General features: G+C 40.0%; 1 non-coding gene across 1 annotated transcript; it reads left to right on the top strand.

Annotated features, from left to right (window-relative positions):
* Positions 1-20,533: 20,533 nt before the first annotated feature.
* On the top strand, positions 20,534-20,639 carry LOC132651102 (U6 spliceosomal RNA). The gene has a single exon (XR_009588991.1). It is a non-coding gene; the product is annotated as a U6 spliceosomal RNA (small nuclear RNA).
* Positions 20,640-26,150: the final 5,511 nt, after the last annotated feature.

Genomic DNA, 26,150 nt, shown 5'->3' with positions numbered 1-26,150 from the left:
TACTGCAGAATATACAGCAACACAGTATTAGATATTAGCGGTTGAATGGTGGTATTGGCTGTTTAATGTTCTTTTTTATTAATTAGTTTTACATCTCAGTCATAGGCCCCTCCTTCCTCTCTTCCAAGTTTCACCCTCCTTTCTGTACCCCTCCTCCCCTGTTCCTCAGAATAGGAGAGCTCCCTTACCCAGACAGCCCAGCTCTTATATCTACATGAGGACTGAGTTTGTATTCCTCCCCTGTAGCCTTGTACAGAAGTTCCATCTGAAGGGAGTGATCAGAAAGCAGGCAACATAAAGATATGCCCCATTCTCCTAACTAGTGGGCTGACATGAAGCCCAAGATGTCCATCAGATTTATCATCTTGGGGTCTGTGCATTGCAGTATGTCTATCCTGCACTAGATAATTAAAATCTGCTTATAAGTGAGTATATACCATGTGTGTATTTCTGGGTCTGTGTTACCTCATTCAGGATGATTCTTTCTAGTTCCATTACACTTGCTTGCAAATTTCATGTTTTTTTTTTTTTTCAATGCAGTTTATTCAGGAACATTGAACAATCCTCGGACCCCGGGGAAAGCCAGCCCACAGCTTAAATAGCCTCTGGGTAGCCAACCCAGGCGTGCCACGGGGGCAATGCAGATAGGTCCACATACATGGAAGCAAGCCAGATCCTCGGCCTTAGCCAAATGTGGAGTTGTTCGTGACAGAGAGCACTCACCATCGGGAAGGTGGAAGGCAGAAACCAGCTCCATCTTTAAGGCATAGCATTCCGCAGCTCTCTACAGTTCCCCCTTTTTGTTTTAGACACATTAGGCAAGAGTAGAGGTCTGATCTCTGATATTAGAAATAAATTGGGACTTTGTACAGATGTTCATTTAGGTGTCATCCACCCAAAGAGCATCAGACCCGTCCAATACCTTTTTCTCAGAGGCGGGACCTGGGGCATCAACCCGCATGCAATCAGACATGCTCTTCTCTGGGTCCAAAGCGGCTGAACCTGAGTGCAGTGCTTAGCCTCGAATCCTGAGCGTATCATTTTAGCTTTTTATGGTATCCAACCATGCTTGGGGAGAATGTCCTGCTTCAATGGCTGTAAAGGCCTGAATGATCATGGCTGCATCACACTGTTGTGAGACTCTAATCTTGCATATATACCACAGGCAAACCAAGGAGACCAACACCAGAAGGCCTGCTAACACTCCCATGCCCGCCCATTCCTTCAGGTGATTCATGGCTGCAGCAATCCATGTTGATAATCCTCTGGCTAGTCCTGCGTCCACTCCGGTAGAATTTACTGTGACAATGGCCACTCTCGGCTGCTCCATCGTAGTATCGAATTCTCCAGTCCAATTACCTAAAATATAGCTCGACAATTGTTTAGACAGATTTGCAGCGCAGGAAAAATTCTCATGTTGTATGCTAGTGACACAAAGTCCAGCATACTTTCATTGACAGCCAGGTTGAGCGATTTGCCATAGGGTATCAATTTGCTCCTGCAAGAGGTCAATCCTCTGATTGAACACCATCAAGCTTCCTTTTAGTTGAGCATTAATTCTTTTATGTACAACTAAGGCATGAGCTACATTGGCTAAATGATTATTCAGGGTCTGAGCAGTCTGCCCAGTATGACTCATGGCTAATGCCCTGGTGGTAGCTCCAACAGCCGTCAATGAGATGGTAGTAACAATGGTGGCTGTAGTTCCAAGATCCCTTTTCTGTCTGAAGAGAGTCATAGCGTGAGGGGCATCAATGGGCATAGGCACCCAGTGAGGCATGCGAGCAACCAGGGCATACCTAACTTTACTAGCATTCCAGCATTGGGCAAAAAAGCAAGTATCATTACCACAATTACTTGGCTCTATCTGGCTAATAATGAATAAAAATGGGGGATATAGACAAACAGGTGTGGGCTTATAGGAAATATTATGAGAAGCCTTAACCCCTCGTTGGAACATCCTGCGTCAGTTCTAGAACTAGCAGTGGTGTTGTCCGAGGTCTGAGTAGGTTCAGGAGACCATTGCCCCCAGGGGCGAGACGTGCTCCATGCCAATTGACTAACTCCATGTTTTCCTCCAATTTTGAAAGTCATTTAAGGTTCTTAAATTATTTTTTTCCCTTTTTTCTTAAATTTTTCATCAATTACACTTTATTCATTCTGCATCCCCCCATAAGCCCCTCCCTCCTCCCATCCCAATCCCACCCTCCCTCCTCCCTCTGCTTGCATGCCACTCCCCAAGTCCACTAATAGGGGAGGTTCTCCTCTCCTTTCTGATCTTAGTCTGTCAGTTCACATCAAAAGTGGCTGTATTGTCCTCTACTGTGGCCTGGTAAGGCTGCTCCCCCCCCCCCAGAGGGAGGTGATCAAAGAGCAGGCCAATCAGAGTATGTCAGAGGCAGTCCCTCTTCACATTACTATGTAACCCAATTGGACTCTGAACTGCCCTGGGCTACATCTGTGCAGGGGTTCTAGGTTATCTCCATGAATAGTCCTTGGTTGGAGTATGAGTCTCTGGGAAGTTCCCTATGTTCAAATTTTCTTGTTCTGTTGCTCTCCTTGTGGAGACCCTGTCCTCTCCAGCTCTTACTATTTCCCAGTTCTTACCTAAAATTCCATTCACTCTGCCCAACAGTTGCCCATCAGGCTCAGCATCTGCTTTGATAGTCTGAAGGGCAGAGGCTTTCAGAGGCTTTCTGTTTTAGGTTCCTAGGTTGTTTCCTGTTTTCTTCTTCTTCTGATGTCCATCCTCTTTGCCTTTCTGGATGGGGATTGGACGTTTTAGTTAGGGTCCTCTCTCTTGCTTAGTTTCTTTAGATGCACAGGTTTTAGTGGGTTTGTCCTATGTTGTATGTCTATATGAGTGAGTATATACCATGTGTGTCTTTTTGCTTCTGAGACAACTCACTCAGGATGACCCTTTCCAGATCCCACCATTTACCTGCAAATTTCATGATTTCCTTATTTTTCATTGCTGAGTAATATTCCATTGTGTAGATGTACCACAATTTCTGCATCCATTCTTCAATTGAGGGGCATCTCGGTTGTTTCCAGCTTCTGGCTATTACAAATAAAGCTGCTACAAACATGGTTGAGCAAATGTCCTTTTTGTGTACTTGAGCCTCTTTTGGATATATGCCCAGTAGTGGTATGGCTGGATCTTGAGGAAGCGCTATTCCTAGTTGTCTGAGAAAGCGCCAGATTGATTTCCAGAGTGGTTGTACAAGTTTACATTCCCACCAGCAGTGGAGAAGGGTTCCCCTTTCTCCACAACCTCTCCAGCATGTGTTGTCACTTGAGTTTTTGATCTTGGCCATTCTCATGGGTGTAAGGTGAAATCTCAGGGTTGTTTTGATTTGCATTTCCCTAATGGCTAATGAGGTTGAGCATTTCTTTAAGTGCTTCTCTGCCATTCGGTATTCCTCTACAGAGAATTCTCTGTTTAGCTCTGTTCCCCATTTTTTAAGTGGATTACTTGGTTTGCTGCTTTTCAGCTTCTTTAGTTCTTTATATATACTGGATATGAGTCCTCTGTCAGATAAAGGGTTGGTGAAGATTCTTTCCCAATCTGTAGGTGGTCGCTTTGTTTTGATGACGGTGTCCTTTGCTTTACAGAAGCTTTTCAGTTTCATGAGGTCCCATTTATTGGTTGTTGCTCTTAGAGCCTGTGCTGTTGGTGTTCTGTTCAGGAAGTTTCCCCCTGTACCAATGAGTTCTAGTGTATTTCCCACTTTTTTTTCAAGCCGATTTAATGTGTCTGGTTTTATGTTGAGGTCTTTGATCCACTTGGACTTCAGTTTTGTGCAGGGTGACAAGTATGGATCTATTTTCATTTTCTACATGTAGACATCCAGTTAGACCAGCACCATTTGTTGAAGATGCTATCTTTTTTCCATTGTATGGTTTTGGCATCTTTGTCAAAGATCAGGTGTCCATAAGTGTGTGGGTTTATTTCTGGGTCCTCTGTTCGGTTCCATTGATCCACCATTCTGTTTCTATGCCAGTACCATGCAGTTTTTAAAACTGTTGCTCTATAGTACAACTTAAGATCAGGGATGGAGATACCTCCAGAAGATCTTTTATTGTAGAGGATTGTTTTAGCAATTCTGGGTTTCTTGTTATTCCATATGAAGTTGAGAATTTTCCTTTCCAGGTCTGTAAAGAATTGTGTTGGTAATTTGATGGGCATTGCATTGAATCTGTAGATTGCTTTTGGTAAGATGGCCATTTTTACTATGTTAATCCTACCAAGCCATGAGCATGGGAGAGCTTTCCATCTTCTCATATCTTCTTCTAATTCTTTCTTCAGAGATTTGAAATTTTTTTCATACAAGTCTTTGACTTCCTTGGTTAGGGTTACTCCAAGGTACCTTATGTCATTTGTGGCTATTGTGAAGGGTGTTGTTTCCTTAATTTCTTTCTCAGCCCTTTTGTCTTTTGTATACAGGAGGGCTACTGATTTTTTTGAGTTAATTTTGTATCTGGCCTCTTTGCTGAAGGTGTTTATCAGCTGTAGGAGTTCCCTGGTAGAGTTTTTGGGGTCACTCACGTATACTATCATATCATCTGCAAATAGTGATAATTTGACTTCTTCCTTTCCAATTTGTATCCCCTTGATCTCCTTCAGCTGTCTTATTGCTCTAGCAAGGACTTCCAACACTATGTTGAAGAGATATGGAGAGAGTGGGCAGCCTTGTCTTGTCCCTGATTTCAGTGGGATTGCTTTAAGTTTCTCTCCATTCAGTTTGATGTTGGCTATAGGCTTGCTGTATATCGCCTTTACTATGTTTAGATATGTGCCTTGTATCCCTGATCTCTCCAATACTTTGAACATGAATGGATGTTGGATTTTGTCAAAGGCTTTTTCAGCATTTAGGGAGATTATCATGTGATTTTTTTCTTTCAGTTTGTTAATATGGTGGATCACATTGATGGATTTCCGTATATTGAACCACCCCTGCATACCTGGGATGAAGCCTACTTGGTCATAGTGGATAATATCTTTGATGTGTTCTTGGATTCGGTTTGCAAGTATTTTATTAAGTATTTTTGCGTCAATGTTCATAAGGGAGATTGGCCGGAAATTCTCTTTCTTTGTTGAGTCTTTGTGAGGTTTAGGTACCAAGGTGACTGTTGCTTCATAGAATGAATTTGGTAATATTCCTTCTGTTTCTATTTTGTGGAATAGTTTGAAGAGAATTGGTGTTAGCTCTTCTTTGAAGGTCTGGTAGAATTCTGCGCTGAAGCCATCTGGTCCTGGGCTTTTTTTGGATGGGAGACTTTTGATGACCGCTTCTATTTCTTTGGGGGACATAGGTCTATTTAGTTGATTTACCTGGTCCTGGTTCAGCTTTGGTAAGTCAAATCGATCAAGAAAATTGTCCATTTCATTTACATTTTCAAATTTTGTGGCATATAGACTTTTGAAGTAAGTCCTAATGATTGTTTGGATTTCCTCAGTGTCTGTAGTTATATCCCCCTTTTCATTTCTGATTTTGTTGATTTGGGTGGTGTCTCTCTGCCTTTTAGTTAGCCTGGCTAAGGGTTTATCGATCTTGTTGATTTTCTCAAAGAACCAGCTGTTGGTTTCATTGATTCTTTGAATTGTTTTATTTGTTTCCAATTGATTGATTTCAGCCCTGAGTTTGATTATTTCCAGCCGTCTACTCCTTCTTGGTGTGTCTGCTTCTTCTTTTTCTAGGGTTTTTAAGTGAGCCATTAGGGTGCTTGAATGAGCTGTCTCGAATTTCTTCTTGAAGGCACTTAGTGCTATGAACTTTCCTCTTAGCACTGCTTTCATTGTGTCCCACAAGTTCGGGTATGTTGTGTCTTCATTTTCATTGATTTCTAGAAAGACTTTAATTTCTTTCTTTATTTCTTCCCTGACCCAGCTGTCATTTAGTAACAAGTTGTTCAGTTTCCATGTGTGTGTAGGCTTTTTGTTATTTCTGTTATTGTTGAGGTCCAGCTTTATTCCATGGTGATCAGACAAGATACATGGGATTATTTCAATCTTCTTGTATCTGTTGAGGCTCGCTTTGTGACCCACTATGTGGTCTATTTTGGAGAAGGTTCCATGAGGTGATGAGAAGAAGGTAAATTCTTTTGTGTTTGGGTGTAAAGTTCTGTAAATGTCTGTTAGGTCCATTTGATTCATGACCTCTGTCAGAGACATTGTTTCTTTGTTTAATTTCTGTTTGGTTGACCTGTCCTTTGTTGAGAGTGGGGTGTTGAAGTCTCCCACTATTAATGTGTGTGGATCTATATGTGCTTTAAATTTTATCAATGTTTCTTTCACAAATGTGGGTGCCCTTGTATTTGGGGCCTATATGTTCAGGATTGTGATGTCTTCCTGGTGGAATTTTCCCTTGATGAGTATGAAGTGTCCTTCCCCATCTCTTTTGATTAATTTTGGTTGAAAGTCTATTTTATCAGATATTAGAATGGCTACTCCTGCTTGCTTCTTGGGTCCGTTTGCTTGGAAAGTCGTCTTCCAACCCTTTACCCTCAGGTAATGTCTATCTTTGTGTCTTAGGTGTGTTTCTTGTATGCAACAGATTGCTGGGTTTTGTTTACGTATCCATTCTGTTAATCTGTGTCTTTTTATTGGAGAGTTGAGTCCATTGATGTTGAGAGAGATTAATGACCAGTGGCTGTTAGATCTCTTGATTTTGATGTTGGCTGTGGTCATCAGGTTGTGTGCTTGGTTGCTTTTTGTTTTACTGAAGTGAGGTTATTTATTTCCTGTGTTTTCTTGAATGTAGCTAGCTTTCTTGGGTTGTATTTTCCCTTCCAGTGTCTTCTGTAATGCTGGATTTGTTTGTAGGTATTGTTGAAATTTGTTTTTGTCATTGAATATCTTGTTTTCTCCATCTATGAGGACTGAGAGTTTTGCTGGGTATAGTAGCCTGGGCTGACATCTGTGTTCTCTTAGGGTCTGCATGATATCTGTCCAGGCCCTTCTGGCTTTCATAGTCTCTGTTGAAAAGTCAGGTGTGATTCTAATGGGTTTGCCATTATATGTTACTTGGCCTTTTTCCCTTGCAGCTTTTAGTATTTTTTCTTTGTTCTGTATACTTACTGTTTTGATTATTATGTGGCGGGAGGATTTTCTTTTCTGGTCAAATTTGCTGGGTGTTCTGTAGGCCTCATGTATTCTAATTGGCCTCTCCTTTAGCTTGGGGAAATTTTCTTCAATGATTTTGTTGAAAATATTTTCTGGGCCTTGGAGAAGGGAGTCTTCTTTTTCCTCTATACCTATTATTCTTAGGTTTTGTCTTTTCATATTGTCTTGCATTTCTTGGACGGTCTGTGTCAGGAATTTTTCAGATTTAACATTTTCTTTGACAGATACATCGATTTCTTCCATTGTATCTTCTACACCTGAGATTCTTTCTTCCATCTCTTGTAGTCTGTTGGTTATGCTTACCTCTGTAGTTCCTGTTTTCTTCCCTAGATTCTTCCTTTCCATTATTTCTTCCATTTGTGTTTTCTTTAATTTTTCCAATTCTATCTTCAGGTCTTGAGTTGTTTTGTTTACTTCCTTCACCTGTCTGATTGTACTTTCCTGTTTTTCTTTTAGTTCCTTCAACTCTGTTTCTTTCATTTCATTCAGTGTTTTAAGCATTTCCTTTCTAAAGGCCATAAACTGTTTGGCTGCAGCTTCCTCTATTTCTTTACGGATGGCAATATTCTGTTTGAGTTTATCTTCCTCTATGTCTTTACGAATCTTATTTGTTTCCTCTGTTATCATCTTCATGAGCATACTTGTTAGGTCATCTTCTTGGATTTCAGTTATGGTGGGGTGTCCAGGGCTACTTGCCCCTGGGTAACTGGGTTCTGGAGATGCCATATTGCTCTGTCTTTTGTTGCTTGAGCTTTTACGCTGGCCTCTACCCATTGTGTTATCTTAGGAGTTTGGGGTTATTTTCTGGTGGTTCCTGGGGATCCTGTGGTGGAGAGAATCCCCTTTGCAGAAAGCTGGATTTTCCTGAAGGATATCTTCTCAGCTTTTTGGGTATAGTCCCTGGATGGCTGGTGTTTTTTCAGGAGTTGCTCACCTCAGGGATATAGACCTGAGTGGTAACTGTGGTCTTTGTTAGTCGAGAGGGTTCTCCTCTCACCCAGGGAAGTCCTGAGGGCAGCTGCCCTGTTTCTGGGTTTCTTGTTGCAAATTTAATGATCAGCTGCTGTGACCCAGTTGGACATCAGGCGTGCCTCAACTGTTTGTGCTTGTGTCTAGAGCACAGCTGAGTGCTGGCGCCTCGGCCCCACTAGACTGCTAGACTTTTTCTAGGGAAGGATTGGGTGATTTAGATCAGTACAGTTTCCTTCCTTCCCCGTGGATTCTCTGGAGACACGGACTCCTAGTGTCTTTTTTTGCCCTGGTGCACACTGCTCAGTGTCCGCCAGCTGGCTGGCCACAGAAATTTGCCTGTGCCTGGAGCACAGCTATGTGATGGCGGCTCAGTCTCTGCCAGCTGTCTGGTGCGCAGAAACTGCCTGTGTCTGCCTTTGTGGCTTTTGGGAGTCTGAGTGGCTCCCTAAGCTGGGTAATTTTCCGGGGACCTTTTCAGGTTGGGGTGAGCTGAGTGCTCTGAGATCAGACCAGCCATTTCTATCTCTGGCGGCAAATCAGGCGCACAGGCAGGCAGGGCTCTGTGCTGGAACCTGGGTCCCCGGCTCTGGCTCCGGGCTGGCTCCTGGGGTGCCCGTGGAACCCGCTCGAGTCTTTTCCAGGGGATGTCTGGGTGACCTAAGGCCGGTCCCAATCGTTTCCTGTACCCTGGGGTTATCTCTCGACTGATAATTCCAGTCTCTGATAGTGTGGTGCCCAAGGTTCAGTCTGGGACCGTGACCAGAGACACTGGCTTGTGGCTCTGGGCTGGGGCTGAGGCTGGCGGCCGGCAGCCAAGTGTCTGGCGGAACCGGAATCTCTTCCGCAGTTTAGCCGGGTGAGTTAAAAGCTGATTGAATCCCCCACCGTGGGGTATCCTCTCACCTGGGAAACACAATGACTGTGTTTTATGGCCGAGAGTTCTGATTGCTGTTCACTGTGCTGATCCTGCTGTGCTGCTGCTCAGAATGAGAGTCCTCCCGGCGCCGCCATCTTGCCCCTCCTACTTTGTTTTGTTTTTAATGGCTGACTAGTATTCCATTGTGTAAATGTACCATGATACATTTAAATATGATACATTTATATATGATACATGATAAATATGGATCTATTTACATTTTTCTACATGTAGATATCCAGTTGCACTGCCAAAGACAATCAGCAGGTTCATTGCAATCCCCATCAAAATACTAACACAAATTTTCACAGACCTTGAAAGAACAATTCTAAACTTCATATAAAAAAGCAAAAAGCCCAGAATAGCGAAAACCGTAATAGAACTTCTGGAGGTATCTCCATACCTGACCTCAAGCTGAACTACAGAGCAGTAGTAATAAAAATTGCATGACACTGGCATAGAAATAGGCTGGAAACAAATTGAAGACCCAGAAATAAACCCACACACCTATGCACACCTGAGTTTTGAAAAAAAGGAGCCCAAACCATGCAATGCACAAAAGACAACAAATGGTGTTTAGTGTTCTTAAAGCTTAGTATCTGGAGATGGTGAAGAGAAGACCTCAAATATACACGTAGTGGCGCATGCGTTGATGCCCAGACAATGTTTTGCAAAAAGACGTAGCTCACACCTTCCTGTATCAAGTGGTGGTGTCGACCCTCTGAAGCCAGCCTCATGTTATACCAAGGGAATCTAAGGTGCTGAAGCAATATTCATGTCCATTCATCCATGTCCTCAGAGCAGCTGAGGAATAGATGAAAACGTGTCAGTTACGTGAGTATGCAATTTCTGAGCTTTGTTAACTAGCTAGTAAAGGTTTATGATGCATCCTCCCTGCTCTTCATTGTATTGGTTGTCCTACAGCACACTTCAGTGTCTTCTTTAGTCTTTACAATGGTTTTCGTCGTTTCAGTTACCCAAAGCACACTATAATGTCTCCTTTATAGTCACCCTGCTTCCTGCCCCAAAAGTCCTTGCTGTGCTTGATTCTTACGTATCTTTCCAGAATTGTTCCATTCATTTAAAATGTTTATACACATCCGTTAACTTGACAAACCCACAGAAAATTAGTCTATTTCTCTAGACAGCCAGTGTGTAGTAGGGCTGCATATCTTTGGTTTTTCTGCTTTTATATTTTTTCATTAATATCATTAACACACAGTACTAAGCCATTATCACTCTAACCCAGATGCCTAATGCAGTATTCTCATAATAACTCACCGTCATCACGTTTTTTTGTTGTTTTTTTTTTGTTTTTTGTTTTTTTTTTTAGTATAGGTCTATATTAAACATCTCAAGTGAACTATTACAGTTCCCTGTAACTGGCTCCCTCATTTTCATTTTGTCCCTTTCAAAGCATTTTACTTAAACGAAATATTTCTTGGGCTACCAATACGTTTCAGCGTTTCAGCAAAAGCAGTCACTGCTGTTCCTGACAACATGAACTCCAGCCTTAGGAGTCACCTCCTGAAAAGCGAGAATAGTGTGAGTAAGGTTGTCCATGGACCATTTGTACATACCTCTACACATCAAATAAATAATGTAACTTAAAACCATTTCTCATACAATATATTTATAGAATACATCTTCTTGATATATTATTAATAATAAAACAAAGTAAGCCCCAGGACATTTTTAGTATGTGCTAAGTTCTTGGTTTATTTCACTCCAGTTTCTTTCTTCCAGCCATCTAAAAGTCAGCACTATTCCAAACTAAGGCTGAGCTTCCTCCTCATCTTTTAAAGGACACCTCCCTATCATGTCTGTATCTCTTAATATTATTTTAAAGTTTGATCCCTTATTGCTTCATGTGAAAAATGTTCTATTTTTCTGGCACTGTATGACATTTCATTCAACTTAACCATATTTACTTGAGGATTTATCCATGACGAGACCTGTGTTGGTACTTATCAATTCCAAAGCCAAGTGGCCATCATTGAGTCATATCTGCTTTCAGGCCTTATTTAATACTAATTAAAATTTTTTTATTTGTTTTATTTTTGTATTTTATTCTTAGGAAAATGTTCTGGCATGAACAGTACTATTTATATATCCTAGTGCACAAACATTAGAGTTTTAAGGCTAGAGTTTGATCACAGAAAATAGGTCTAAAGATAACAGCATATCAAGGAATTACTGCTGTATGACAAGACAGCTCAGTGTGCCAGTGGCTGAGTGCTGCTGTCTGAGTCCAGCTGGGCTCTTCTTTTATCACTCTTGTCTCTGCTGTTTTGCAATCCATCAGCCACATCACTTAATAGCTTGAGCTTGGCTGCATCAGGATAGGCTCTTAAGGGCTTATCTCTGCTCTAAATCATCTTTCAGCCTTTATCAGGCTAGCTTAGCTTTGGTTTTGTGTAGTGTCATGGGTATATATACAACAAAAACAAAACACATTTGCAAGGCTTCTGGAGGCCTAGAGTTTCAAAAAGTTTGTCTCCATTTCTGCTGCAGTCCTTTGGCTGAAGTGCATCTCAAGTCTAGCCTAGATTCTGGTGCTAGAGAGACAGGTTGCTTTTGATGTGCAGATCTGAGCAACCCACCTGAATACAGCACCCAATGTGGCAAAGATCAGTTTCATGATATTTTTTTTTTCGTGCAATATCCTGAAACTCCAGGATTTCAGCTTATTACTCATGTCACAAGAGTTCCAGAGACAGGACATGTAGGGAGGACATTGAAGGGAGGGTGTGTGACTGCTTTCTGATGAATTGCTATCTTAGGAAGTGCATGTCTAATTGTGGGAGGCAGCGTGAGGAAGACATCTGTTCCCATTTGACAAAGACATCAGGAATACAGTTGACATTTCAACCTCCATCTGCCTTATTCTTTCTCCACTATTCGAAATCTAGAGCTAACAGAAGTATTTTTATTAATTGTGCTTCTTCAAATCACCATAGAAAATGAAACTTTATCCTTATGTCTAAAGTTTTGCAATCCCTTTGGTATCAATATCACTGCAGTTCTGCGCATCACCCAGAATGGTATGAAACACTCCAGTGGTGTTCACTGAGTTAATAACTGGATGAATGCATAAAAGAACATTTCCGTTTGAAGAAGGGGCCAAGCCATCAAAGTGAAGCCAAGGATGTTCTTTAGGCTGCTGGGATATTTTTGGCTCTGGGTATTTTATTTTTATACCATCCTATAATCAGCACCTTTTGGCTCATGTTCACATGGTGCATATGTTCCTTTGTGCTGAATAATCAGTGTTAGCTGGTAGGCATCACCTCTTTCGGGATTGTTCTGTTATGGTGACCTCTAAAAAGACAAAGGAAGCGCAGTGAATTAGCATGCTGCCTACTTAGCATCTCAGCAGTGGACAGTTGGTTTCGGGTTTTGGCACCCCTGCATTATTCTTTCATTATGATTCATACAAGGGAATCCACTGAGATCAAACACACCAGCAAGGGCATTTTTAGAATCACATTTCCTGGAAAACTTGAAGAGACTTGGTTTTCTTTGTGTTAGAGGGAAGAAACTTGTGGTAGTCAGCTTCTAGAGTACTTTCCTTTTTAGAGAATTTCAGAGAAATATTTATGCTTGGATTTTTTTAATTTTATTTTAGAAATTTCCTGCACATGATAGAGATGCTGGAGTAATACACTGTACATACTATGACTGTGCAGGTTGAGGCACCAGAGGAGATACAGAGGCAATCACAAGTTGGAAGGTTGTCTTTCATTGCCCTTCTTAGACTGTGGGGGTTACTCAGACCACTGTAATCACTGTCATAGTAAGATTGTGGTGTGGGGTGTTATCAGATTCTCTGCAAGGAAACAGAAACAAGGAGAGATTTAGCAGCCACCCTGAGGTCTCACAACTGGGAGTGGTGAGATGAGATCTTCAGGTCCCAATCTGAGCTCTCAGTGTTGGTTGGCCTTCTCTTACTCAGCTCCATTGTTCTCTTCATGCATGCTTCCGGCTGCTACCTCCTATTATGCTGGGCACCCCACTTCCATTCTATCATATTTAATCCTACAGTGAATGTATTTGCTCCCTACTCTTGGGTATCCATCTGCTTTGTTCTTCTGTCGGAGCATTGTTTCATTAAATTAGTTATTCCCTTTTTGATTACTCATATTGTTTTGTCTAATCATTTCTTTCCTTATCTCCTTGTCTTGATTTTCAGATGCTTTTCGTTCTCCGGCTGACAGCCTTTAGCTTTCATGTTGATGTCCCTTAAACTCTCTTGAGCCACACAATTATTCAAAATGCTTTTAAAATATTTTATTTTTGTGTGAGAGTGAGTATATGTGAGTACATGTGTTTAAGCACACGTGTGTGCAGGTGTTCAGCAGGCCAGAGCACAATGTCAGTTTCCTTGGAGCTGGAGTTACAGGCTGTTGTGAGTCAACAAACATGGGTTCTGGCAACTAAATTGGTGACTGAAAGAACAGCAAGTGCTCTTAACCGAGTCATCTCTGCAGAACTCAGTTGTGCAAACTGACCTTCACTATGATTGGAATCTCCCTATGTGAGACTCAAAATCAGGGAACATCATTGGAACAGTGTACAAGGACAATATTGCCACTGTTTAGGTAGGTGTGAGTTACAAAGTTGGCTTACTAGACACACAGCTTTGGGAAAGTTGACCTCTACAAACCACAGGTTATTCTAGGGCAAGCTTAAAGTCTCTTCAAAATATTCACAATACAGTTTTTGCTAGAATGGCGTGGAAAGTTATCAGCTAGGGGTGCAGCATAAAGCTTGACACCATGTGCAAATCCCCGGTAAACACTAGCAACGTAGGTAGACACAGTCCTCACTTAAGAGCTGAATGAGGAGCTGTTCAGCTCTTAAGATCTGTTCTCATTCTTCAGTGAGCAGGCCCCTTCTCCTGCTTCTCTCCTCAGTTCACGACAAGTGATCACGTGTATTCCACACTGGCTGGACCTCCAGTTATTGTCTCCATTCATTATGTCTGGGTACAGTGGCCTTTGTCTTCACAGCACACTTGTCAGCAAGCACCATCAAATCTCTCACGTTCCTGACTTTCTTTGCTTACCTGTTTCTGGACTCTCCTAACCTGTAATTCTAAATCTGTGCATCTTTGGAAAAATGCGTTTTATGTCTGAATCTTCACATATTTATACAGTTTAACTTTGTCTAGTCCTTATTGATGCTTAGAAATGTTCATCCATCTAAACAGATTCCATACATATTCCATATATATTGAATGCTACTCAAATTTTCTGCTTTCAACAACATCATTTATTCTGCTTTTACCAACATCATTTATACGGCACTGTTCAATTTACTAGATTAAGATATCATTTCTTTCCAAAGCAAACACCACTTTTTGAACTTCTGGTTTGTGGAATTGAGCTTAACGCTTACCTGTGGAGTTATATTTTCTGTTCGACATTTATTAACACAGAGACATCAATGGTGATTATTGGGTGAAATAAGAAGCTTATCATTTTTGACTGAATGTGTATTTGTCTTCATAGGAAACCTTAGTGAGTATTCTGGAGAACACTGGCTTCTTGTGGTCTTGTGTCTTCCTGGTGACAGTCCCTCTAACAGCTTCTTATTCACGGTGCTCATGGTCCTTTAAGGGTGATATCCTTGTTTCCACACCACCACAGGGGCATTTATAAATTACTGTTCTCTCCTTCTTGTATTCACAGCCACTGCAAGATCTGTATGCACACAGTCACTAACGGATCCCTCCAATCTTAGTAATCTTTTAATATAACGCTCCCATGTTTTCTTTGTTTGTGTGCTCAATCCCCTCATCTTTCTTTTTAGCAGAGAAAAATCTCTAGGCTAGATTCCAGTCCACACGGTCTGACTTAAAAATTTTCCTATCCTAAACCAAGGGAAGCTTATCCTATTTGAGTTAAGACAACATTTTAGAGTTGGGAATCAGTCGCAAAAGTTTCTGAAGTTTGGGAAAAAAACAGAAAATACTGCAACCATGTAATAAGGAACATCGCAAGATATGTAAGCATTATTAATTTTTTTTGGAGGACATCTATATCAAGTCCCCTGCCCAACCCCCAGAAGCTGTGACTATGTGTATAAGACCCACATAGAATCAAGCCAGCCTAAATTTGGTGATAAGACTCTCCTCCTTACTGAGGATCTGTTGGCAGTGGAGGTTGTTAGTGGAAGAATTGTTCTGTTTTGAGGTTATGGCCATTGGGGTAGGTTTTCTGTGCTTCAGTGAATGTCCCCACACCCTGGCTTTTGTGGTCGGCACTAACTGGACCTACAGTGTCATAAAACAAACAAAAGAAAAGGTCGTGGAGTCAGGAAGAGGGTGTGCTGGCTCGTAGGAGGGGTGTTGGGGCGGGGGAATAGGTAAATGTGACCACATAACAAATGGAAGGAAAAAACATTGATCTTAATTGTTCTCAAGAGGATGTGCTAACTGCAGAACACATTATTCTGAGGTGTTCTCATATGGTCATTTACAGGAAAGTCCAGTCAATAGGGGATGCTACTCTTTATGCTTTGGAGTCAATCAGTGACTTGTAAAATGCTGAATGGAAGATGAAATGAGTTTGTTTTTTGTTTGTTGGTTTTTTTTTTTTTTTTTAAGTTTTAAATTCAAATATCTTTATATGAAGAAAACGTGCAACAATTGTTTTTCAGAGTATGGTTTCTTTTGCTTAGTACAACTATATCAAGTTCCACCTATTTCCCTAGAAGAATGTGATTTCATCATCTTTATGGCCTTGATTTCATCATCTTTATGGCCTAGTAACATCGTACTGTGCATAATGCTTCATTTCTTTTATCCATTAATACACGGTGGGACGTTGGCTAATTTCATAACCTGTTTTTTGTGAATAGCGCTGTGATAAATATTGATATGCAAGTGTGCAGGAGTATATTTTAAGTATCCTTACTAAACAAGTGTATATGTGCATACACACGTAAATGCATAGACACACATGCACTCTCATAGGTATGTATGCACGCATACATGTAAAGAAACACATAACTATATGGGGAATATGTCAAAGAGCCAAGTTAACACTGCAGAAATTTAAATTACATGTAATTATTAGACAAATTTTCATTCAACGCGTATTGCTTCAGAAGTCAGCATAAACATCTCACTTATATTCTACCTTTATTGAAATAGAATCGATGAAAAAAGTTCTATATACTCATGGTATACAGCATAATATGATATACATATATATACATTAGCAAGTAATTTATGTGCTGAAATTGACTAATGTTTGTTTGTTTTAAAGGAAGTGTCACTTGTTCTTTTGCTTGGGACAGTGGCAGCTTTAGTTTCCAGTCTTCTTGCCCTGGGACAGCTGAGCTTTCCTCAGTCTCATATGACAGACAGATGGAAGTTCTAACCTTTGGAAAGGGCAAACTTCATCTAAACAGTTGGGAATTTAAGCAACTAAAGATAAAGTCATTACTCTAGTTTTTTTTTTTTTTTCTTGAATAGGATATATATTTTTGCTGACAGGCATACAAAATTAATTTTACTGTTTATGTTTTGTTAGGTTTTGTGGTCAGATCTAAAAATTTGAGAAGATTTTGCCCAAAATGTCATTGAATGTTTCAATTAGTTCCAATTCATAAGTAAGCTTTTAAGAATAATGAAAATAAACAACAATAACAACAACAACAATAGCCTTACAAGATAATTTCATTCAGACATATATCATAAATTTCTGTCAAGTTAGGTAAAACAAAAAAATGAGCATTTCTGCTATGAGACTCTAAATTTTGTAAGCTACTTACTTTTCTGACTTATTGAAAACTCAGAGATTGAGTATCGATAAAACCACTGTAAAAGATTCTACTAAGTAAAAACTTATTTTTTTTCTGTTTTTCAGGAAATACACCACACAAATAAACTAATCTCTCTCAAATATTTTGCATGAATATTTTCAGTTCTCATCCTTAGAAAGGCGTATTTAATTAACTAGAAGATTAGTTAACTATAAATATTCAAATGGTAACGGAATAAATAAGGCAATGAGAATGAGCGAAAGGAATTAGGGGCTACATGTAATGATTTGTTAGTTTGTCAGACCTAGAGGAAGTAACAACAGTTTAGGGAAATATACCAAAACATCAATGCTGTAAAGAAGAGATTTTGTTTGCTATCTACCACTAAATTCCCAGCATGGACTTGAGCTATGGCCTCTGACCAAAGTTGTGACTTTGATTTAATGACATCCTCTGTCTTTATTCTAAACTTGGCCTTCTAAGATAATAGTGACATTCAAGACATCATATGCAAAGGGACAAGGTCTGCCTCTGGACATTAGCTCAGATGCTACTATCCTTCTGTTTCCTTCATTGTCTTCTGAGTTATTTTTTCCTTTTGGGTTAAGTAGATTGTTTACCTAGCATCCATGTAGCCCTGGGATCCATCTCCCTACCTTATGAGTCAGGCACAATGGTGTGTATACCTGTAGTCCTGGGACTTGGAAACTCAAGGCAGAAGAGTCAGAAAGTCAAGGCCATCTTCTGGTACACTGTGAGTTCAAGGCTATCCTGAAATGCATGACAAAAAGAAGCAGAAGCTGAAAAAGACGAAGAAGATGATGATGAAGAAGAAGAAGAAAAAGAAGAAAAAGAAGAAGAGGAAGAAGAAGAAGAAGAAGAAGAAGAAGAAGAAGAAGAAGAAGAAGAAGAAGAAGACAAAAGCAAACAACCAAACAACAATAACAATAACAACAACAACAACAAAAACCAGAGAAGAGGGACGAGGCTTGAGGGAGTAGATACAGAATGCTTGCCTAGTGTTGCAAAGGTGTGGTTGAACCAGTAGAACAATTTAAAATATATGTGTGTGTGGGGTTTTAGGAAATGTGCGTTCTACATCGAAAACACCATTCACTAATTTTTAGCTATTCTCATTCCTGTTAGAGAATATGTTATGAAGAAGTGTTTGTGGAATCAAAAAGTGCAGTGATAGGAACTGAGCATTTTAGCAAGAGTCCTCCCTCTTGATTAGTTTCTTTAGGTGTACAGATTTTAGTAGGTTTATCCTATATTATATGTCTATATGAGTGAGCATATACCGTGTGCATCCCTCTCTCACTCAGGATGATCTTTTCCAGATACCACCATTTACCTGCACAGATGTAGCCCATGGCAGTTCAGTATCCAAGTGGGTTCCATTGTGATAGGAACAGGGACTGTCTCTGACATGAGCTGATTGGCCTGCTCTTTAATTACCTCCCCCTGAGGGGGAAGCAGCATTACCAGGCCACAGAAGAGGACAAGGCCGCCACTCCTGATGAGACCTAATTGACTAGGATCGGAAGGAAGGAAAAAAAGTCCTCCCCTATCAGTGGACTTGGGGAGGGGCATGCATGCAGAGGGTGGAGGAAGGAAGGGATTGGGACAGGAGGAGGGAGGGAACCACGGGGGGGGGGATACAAAGTGAATAAAGTAATTAATAAAGAAAAAAAAGTGCAGGGAAAAAACAATATTCTCATGGAAACATGTACCAAGGTTCTGAAAAAAGGAGAAAGTCTTGCACAAACATTTTCCCATTTTACACTTTTATTTTTTGTGTCCTGAAAATTAAGATGGAGGAAAACATTTTCTCTGTAGTTAAGGGCATTCTGGGTGTTTCTATTTGTATGCCTTAGCACCACCACATAGTGGACACTGCCAAGCCTACTTTCCCTTTCTTCCCTGAATCCCTTCAGTTAGGACACATTTTTTTCAGGCACCAAGTTTGCAAACCTGGGAGTTGAGTTTTACAGGCCATCTAGGAAAATGAGGTTCTGATGTCTTTACCCTAACTGCACTCGTGGCCTGTTCACATTTATACAGACACTCAGTTAAGCAATTTTGTTCATCAACTGTTTGAGTACATTATGGAAACTGTAAGAGAATCTCTGTTGAGTGCAGCCACAATTTATTTTAATAGTTTTAGCAAGAAGCAAATAACAAGGGAAATGAGTAATATTTTTAACAATTTGCTGCATATACAAGCAGTACAATAATTGGCTCTGAGACTGGGTGAAAAGACCATAAAAAATTCTTTTATATCACTCCTAATTGTGCCCCAAATTGAAAACTAAGAGTTTACAGCTGAAAAACAAGAAATGTAATTTAACAATCTTTTTATGGAAAATAGACTGGATAGGGAATCAAACTTTGCATATGTCAGCTTTTTTGGCATGTCACAAAGATTATTATTAATGTTGAGACTGAATTCCAAATCATTTCAGATAATATCTTGTTCATCTCTTATTTACAAAAAATAATTAAGTTTAAAGTTTACAGTGTCCTTTAAGAGAGATGTGTTTGTATCCACTAACTATTAGGAATGAGTGCCTCAGAATCCATCCTTGTCCTTCCCACTTATTAGCCACAACTGCTTTAATGAGAGAATGACTTGGAAGAAAAGTTCAAATTTGCCATGACTGATTTACACATAAACCATGTCACACTCAACTGGGAATTGCTGTGTTGTTCTGAGAGCATGTTAGTAGATTTAGATTGTGTTTTATTTATATATATATATTAGTGATAGAAACGTAGAAGACAGTCCTTCTGCTGGCTCAATGTCAACTTCAAATTTGAACATTGATTAAGAAACAAAAGAAAGAAATATTTTCATAAGTGTTTCAGTTGAAGTTAAATTACAAATCTTTGTTCCATATGGAACAAAGATTATTTGAAGGATTCTAAAATGGAATTGAGTATTGTCAAAGAAAGGGAAGGATAATCATATGGTTAAAAAAATACTATCATTTTGAAAAATATGGGGGAATGGCTAAAGAGATATTTCAGTTGGAAAAAATGCTAACTGTGCAAGCATGGGCTCCAAGTATGATCATTACTGCCTGCACTGACAAGCTGGCAGTGCTAGGGTGAGCTCGTAACCCCAGCACCAGGAGGGAGAACTCAGAAGCCTCTGTGAGTCCCTGGCCAGCCAGTCTGGCCTACTTGCGTAGTTCTAAGCCAATAAAAGATCATTTCTCGAAGCACAAGGTGGACAGAGCCTGAGAAAGCACAGCTGAGAAATGACCCCAGAGATGAAGTTCTGTCCTGGAATCCACACATGCAGCATATCCTCCGTGAGCTCCCTCATACGCCGGAGCACCCCATGATATACACAGGACAAAGATCATTATCATAGAACCTCTACCATGCACTGTACTTAAACCCCAATGGTACTAACCAAAGGAAAAGTAGATTATTTAATATGCACTTAAGAAAGTGACAGTTCTCTGAATTTTAAGTTATACATTTTTGTCTGACCCATTTAAAAAGTTAATAGCTTTGTGTGAGATTTTTATTTTTTAAACTGAATATAGTCACAATCAACAACCCAATATGTTACCAGGAAAATACCTGGAATCCAAACACCTTTCATGCCAACGCAGGAGAATTGAGTTAAAATCAGATTAGGCTGAGGAATGAAATTCTGTTTCAACTTCTTTACTCCCCCCTTCAAACACCAATAAGAATCAGGTATTCTTTTTATTTTTTATTTGTCTTTTTTTTTTCACTTCGGCAGTACATATACTAAAATTGGAATGATACAGAGAAGATTAACATGGCCCCTGCTCAAGGATGACATGCAAATTCTGTTTATTTTTAATTAAATATATATTTGTATTTATTTTACATCCTGTTCACATTCCTCTCCCTCCTCTTCAACCAGTCCCATCTTCTCACCATCTTTCCCCTTTCCCCCATATCCTTCTCCTCAGAAAAGCCTCCCCACTCTACAAACCCACCCCAGTACATCAAGTTGCATCAGGACTAAGTGCATCCTCTTGACTGAGGCCAAACAAGGCAGTCCAGATAGGGGAAAATGTTCTAAAAACAGGCAACAGAGTCCATGATAGAGACAACCCCTGCTCCACTTGCTAGAGGACTCACATGAAGACCAAGCTGCTCATCAGTTACAAATGTGTTAGGGGCCTTCGTCCAGTCCAGGCTTCAATCTCTGTAAGCCCCTTATGGGCCTAGATTAGTTGACTCTGTTACTCTTTCTTGAGGTGCTCTTTTCCCCACTAGCACCTTTTATCCTTTCCCCAAATATTTCACAAGACTCCCCAAGCTCTGCCTAAAGGGCCACAATATCTGTTTATGGGCTGCTGGGTAGAGCCTCGCAGAGTATAGTTATGCTAGGCTCCTGCCTGCAAGCACAGCAGAGTATCTTTAATCATGTCAAGGTTGGCTCTCTCCTATGCAACGAGTCTCAGGTTGGGACAGTCATTGCTTGGCCATTTCCTCAGTCTCTGCTCCATCTTTATCCCTGCAGGTCTTGTAAGCAGGGTGAATTTTGGGTCGAAGGTTTTTTTGGATAGGTTGGTGTCCCTGTCCCTCCACTGGAAGTCCTGCCTGGCAAGGAGGTGACCTATTCAATCTCTATGTTCCCTGCAGCTAAGAGTCTCAGCTAGAGTCATCCCCATATCCTTTTAGGATTCTACCCTGACAGATCTTCAGCTCGTTTCAGGACGCCCTCCCACCTCAGTTTCCCTTCCCTCTTCCAGCCCTGTCACCTCCCACCTGGAGATCGGGTATTCTTTCTACCTTATATCTGGAAGTTCAGATAGACCTGCAAAAGAGACACACACAAAACAACTACCAAAAAAAAAAAGCATATATAAGAATGTTCATAGGCATACTGCTCACAGAAATTAAAATTTGAAGTAATTCATTTTCCATCAGTAAGAAGTGAATCAGGCTCCACTCCTAGAAGTTTAATGCTACTAAACCTGAAACCTTGTAACTCAAGCTGCTACTTAGTAAACATAAACATTCACCATGGCAGTCAAGGACTAGAAAAAAAGTAACTAATTCTATTAAATTAAATATACCATAAAGTGATGCATAGTGAAAGAAGTTAGTTCATTACTTCTTTAAGAAATTGTAGGTACTGATTTAGAAAGACTAAGAAGGGACTTCACATGGAGTCCTGAATGCTTCATTCCTCTTTTCATTTTAATAAATGTCTATCTTTTTTTATTTTCTCTTAACTCATACGTAAGCTTTAAACTTTTGTATTTCAATTAAAAATACATTATTTCTATTAAATTTGTCTTTCAACCGTTTTATATATATATATATATATATATATGTGTGTAAAGTGAGTTCTAACTACTGTAACTTCCACTCTTCCTATTCTCTTTTCCACACCTTCCAACTCCCGTCCTCTCTGTAGCTCTTCTCTATCTCCCCCGACTTTCACTGAGTTTAATGTGGGTCATTTCTGTGATGATGAGTTGGGAGGTATTCATTGGAATGTGTTGAGCATGTCAGTAGGTACTCAGTAAAAGACGATGCCTGTTTCTATCCAAAAATAAGCAGTAGCTAGTGCTTCAGCAGGGAGAGGTGAGCCCTATGACTCCCTCTGCATTCTGTGAATGACTGTTGCTGGTCCCAGTCTAGTATGGACCCATTGTTGGCAGCCATAGCTGCCTTTTCTGCCATGCCAAGAAGTTAGTATTTTGGGGTGCTTCTCTTTTCTTTCAGCTTTTTTTAAAATTTTTATTATTAGTTACATTTTATTAACTCTGTATCCCAGCTATATCCCATTCCCTCATTCTCTCCCAACCCCACCCTCCCTTCCTCATCTCCTCCCTGCCCCTTTCCAAGTCCAGTGATTGGGGAGGACCTCCTCCTCTTTCATTTGACCCGGTTTTATCAGGTATCTTTGGGATTGGCTGCAAAGTCCTCCGCTGTGGCCTACCAGGACTGCTCCTCCCTTGGGCTGTGGGGAGGTCAAAGAGCCTGCCGTTGAGTTCCTGTCAGAAATAGTCCCTATTCCCCTAACCAGGGAAAACAATTGGTTACTGAGCTACCACAGGCTACATCAGAGCAGAGGTTCTAGGTTTTATCCATACCTGGTCCTTGGTGGAGTATCAGTCTCAGAAAAGACCCCTGTGCCCAGATATATTTGGTCCTGTGGAGCTCCTGTCCTTTCCACGTCCTACTAACTCCCCCTTCTTTCATATGATTCCCTGCACTCTGCCAAAGGTTTGGTTATGAGTCTTAGTATCTGCTTTGATACACTGCTAGGTAGAGCCTTTCTGAGGCCCTCTGAGCTAGGCTCCTGTCCTGTTACTTGTTTTCTCCTACATCCAATGCACATCCCATTTGTCTTTCTAAGTGAGGATTGATCATCTTACCCCAGGTCCTCTTTCTTGCTTATCTTCTTTAGGTGTATAGATTTCATTGTGTTTATCATATCTTATAGGTCTCTATAAGTGATTATATACCATATGTGTCTTTCTCCTTCTGGGATACTTCATTCAGAATGATCTTTTCTAAATCCCACCATTTGTCTGAAAATTTCATGATTTCCTTGTTTTTGATTGCTGAATAGTATTCCATTGTATAAAAATACCACAATTTCTGTATCCATTCCTCTGTTGATGGACATCTGGGTTGTTTCCAGGTTCTGGCTATTACAAATAAAGCTGCTACAAACATGGTGGAGCAAATGTCCTTGTTGTGTACTTGGGCAAATTTTGGGCATATGCCTAGGAGTGGTATAGCTAGATCTTGAGGAAGCACTGTTCCTAATTGTTTGAGAAAGTGCCAGATTGACTTCCAAAGTGGTTGTACCAGTTTACATTCCCACCAGCAATGGAGGAGGGTTCCCCTTTCTACACAACCTTTCCAGCATGTGTTGTCATTTTTTCATCCTTTTTCTTCTCCCAAAGCGTCCCTCAATGCCTAAAGGTGGTTGTAGGAATGTTCTGTTTAGGGCTGAGAACTCAACCATCAGTAATTCTTACTATTCTAACCAGCCATGAATTCTTTGTTTTTATGAGGATATTCATATATTGAGTGGTTTCTCTAGATAAGCCTGAGAGTAGCCTTTGTCTATGGATATAAATATAAATATTTAGAGGGTAGCTTGGCACTATGGCAACCCAGTTAAAAAGCAGGAGGTTTCCCCTGATGGGTCTAAGACACCCTCAATCATATTTTTTGACTGGGATTTCAATACCAGGTATGAGTTCCTTATTATGGAGCTGGGCATTTAAAAAATATCAGTTTATTTTGTAAATATTTACAAACATGAAAAATTATAATTTCATGCATTTTTAAACTTCTTAAAATATTTTGATGAGGTGGTTTTAAACTAATTTTGGATAGCATCTTTTTTCTCTTATAGTTAATGACCCATTTCCTTCCTTCTGTTACAACCAATTCTCCATAAAATTACTGTAACGTTTTCCTAACCACTTTCCAGTACACTGAAATCCACTCCTTCCCTTTCACCACTGAAATGTCTTGCTAAGGACAGTAATGAGCTCCTCTCACTCGAAGGGCTCTGCACTGTCAGATAGATTTCCCCATCTTCCTCATTGCATCACTTAAACATACTTTCCCTCAACTTTTGTGACATTTTTTTTCTCTGCTATCATCCCCCTCTCTCTTTAACTGATCATTTATGACTCCCTTCCAAGCTCATTTTCTTCAGTTCAGTGCTAAATTCTGGACCTTATAAGGGCTCAAGATTTCCTAATGACATTTACTTTACTAAGAAATCACATCTGCTTTTGTGTTTGACATGGTTTATGCCAAATATGCATTTCCTGCTCATAAAATTCTCTTATCCTGCAATTAATAATTTCTTTTTTTACAATCAATTTTTTATTTGTTTGTTTTACAAGCAAATAGTCTAGTGGCTACTACATCCTGGGCACCAGCCATTTCTAGTTGTATAATATGTCAAAACAATTTATGATACATTAGTTTTGAAAGTGTCATGGCTTTATGTGAATCAAATAGAATAAAACAAGGCTAAACTTAGTTCATCCTTCTAGTCCATCTGTAGAAGTTTATATCACCACCTCATAAAAATTATCCTTGCTTTAAATTTTTTATTTTTAATTTTTTATTGAAAATAAGTTTTGTTTATACATAATACATTTTGATTATGGTTCCCCCTCCCCTAATTCCCACCAGATTCCCACACTTCCCTATTCACCCTGATACACAGCCTTTGTTTTTCTTTCTCATTAGAATACAAATAAAAACTAATAAAATAAAAACTAATACAAATTTAAAAACTAATAAAATAAACAAACAAGACACAAAACAACCAGAAAAAAAGAGCCAAAGGAAAAACACAAGAAACACATACAGACACTTAGAAACACACACGAAAAATAAAACAAAATAATAAACCATAATATATAAGCAAAAGATCTGTGAGATAAAACCAACCAACCAATAAGAAAACAAAAAAGATCCCAGACAAAGCATTATGAGATAAAAAAAAAAACTCAAAAAAACCCAAACCAAACCAACCAACCAACCAACAACAACAACAACAAAACCCAAAACACAAACATCGAGTTGGCTCTGTGCTTTCTGTCTACTGGGCATGGAACATGTCCTTAAGAGTGGTTTGTATCCCTGTGAAGACTTTGTTGGAGAGAACTGATTTTTCATTTTTGAATAATTTGATCGGGTATTTGATTGGGTACCTTCTTAGTTAGGGATGGGGGGGGCATGTGTCCACTCCTATCAGCTTTCAAACCCCATCTAAGTGCAGACCCATGCAGGGCCTGTGCATTTTGTCACAGCCTCTGGGATTTATTGCATGCATCAGTCTTGTATTCTCTATATTCTCTAGCCCTTACAATCTTTCTGCTGCATTTTCTGCAAGGTTTACTGATCCCTGAAGGGAGAGATATGATGGAAACATCCCATTTCTGTGGTCTCTCACTCTCTGTACATTGTCTAGTTGTGACTTCATGTGTTTGTTCCTACCTACTGCAAAATGAAGCTTCCCTGATGAGGGCTGAGAAAGATGTTTATCTAGGAGAATAGCAGAACATCGCCAATAGTCATTTTATTGACTTTGTCAGAATAGTTGTATTTGGTTTTATCCTAGGTCCACATCCTCTCTAGTCTAAGTTCTTGGCCATTGGAGAAGTGTCAGACATGGTTTCCATCTCATTATGGAGTGCAACTTAAATCTAATCAGAACTTTCTGACAGTATTGCACAAGCATACCATGCAGGTAGGTTACCATTATAGATCTTAGGGTTTGTAGTTGGGTTGGTGTTTACCTTTCTATTCTGGTGACATACAGGAATACTTCTAGTACCATGAACACTAGTCAGTATGTGTAAAGGCTCTAGGTTG

Source organism: Meriones unguiculatus, chromosome 1 (assembly GCF_030254825.1).
Source record: "Meriones unguiculatus strain TT.TT164.6M chromosome 1, Bangor_MerUng_6.1, whole genome shotgun sequence".
In the NCBI taxonomy this organism is placed as follows: Eukaryota; Metazoa; Chordata; class Mammalia; order Rodentia; family Muridae; genus Meriones; species Meriones unguiculatus.
The sequence above is the reverse complement of the archived record's forward strand: the minus strand, read 5'-3'. Positions and strand labels throughout refer to the sequence as shown.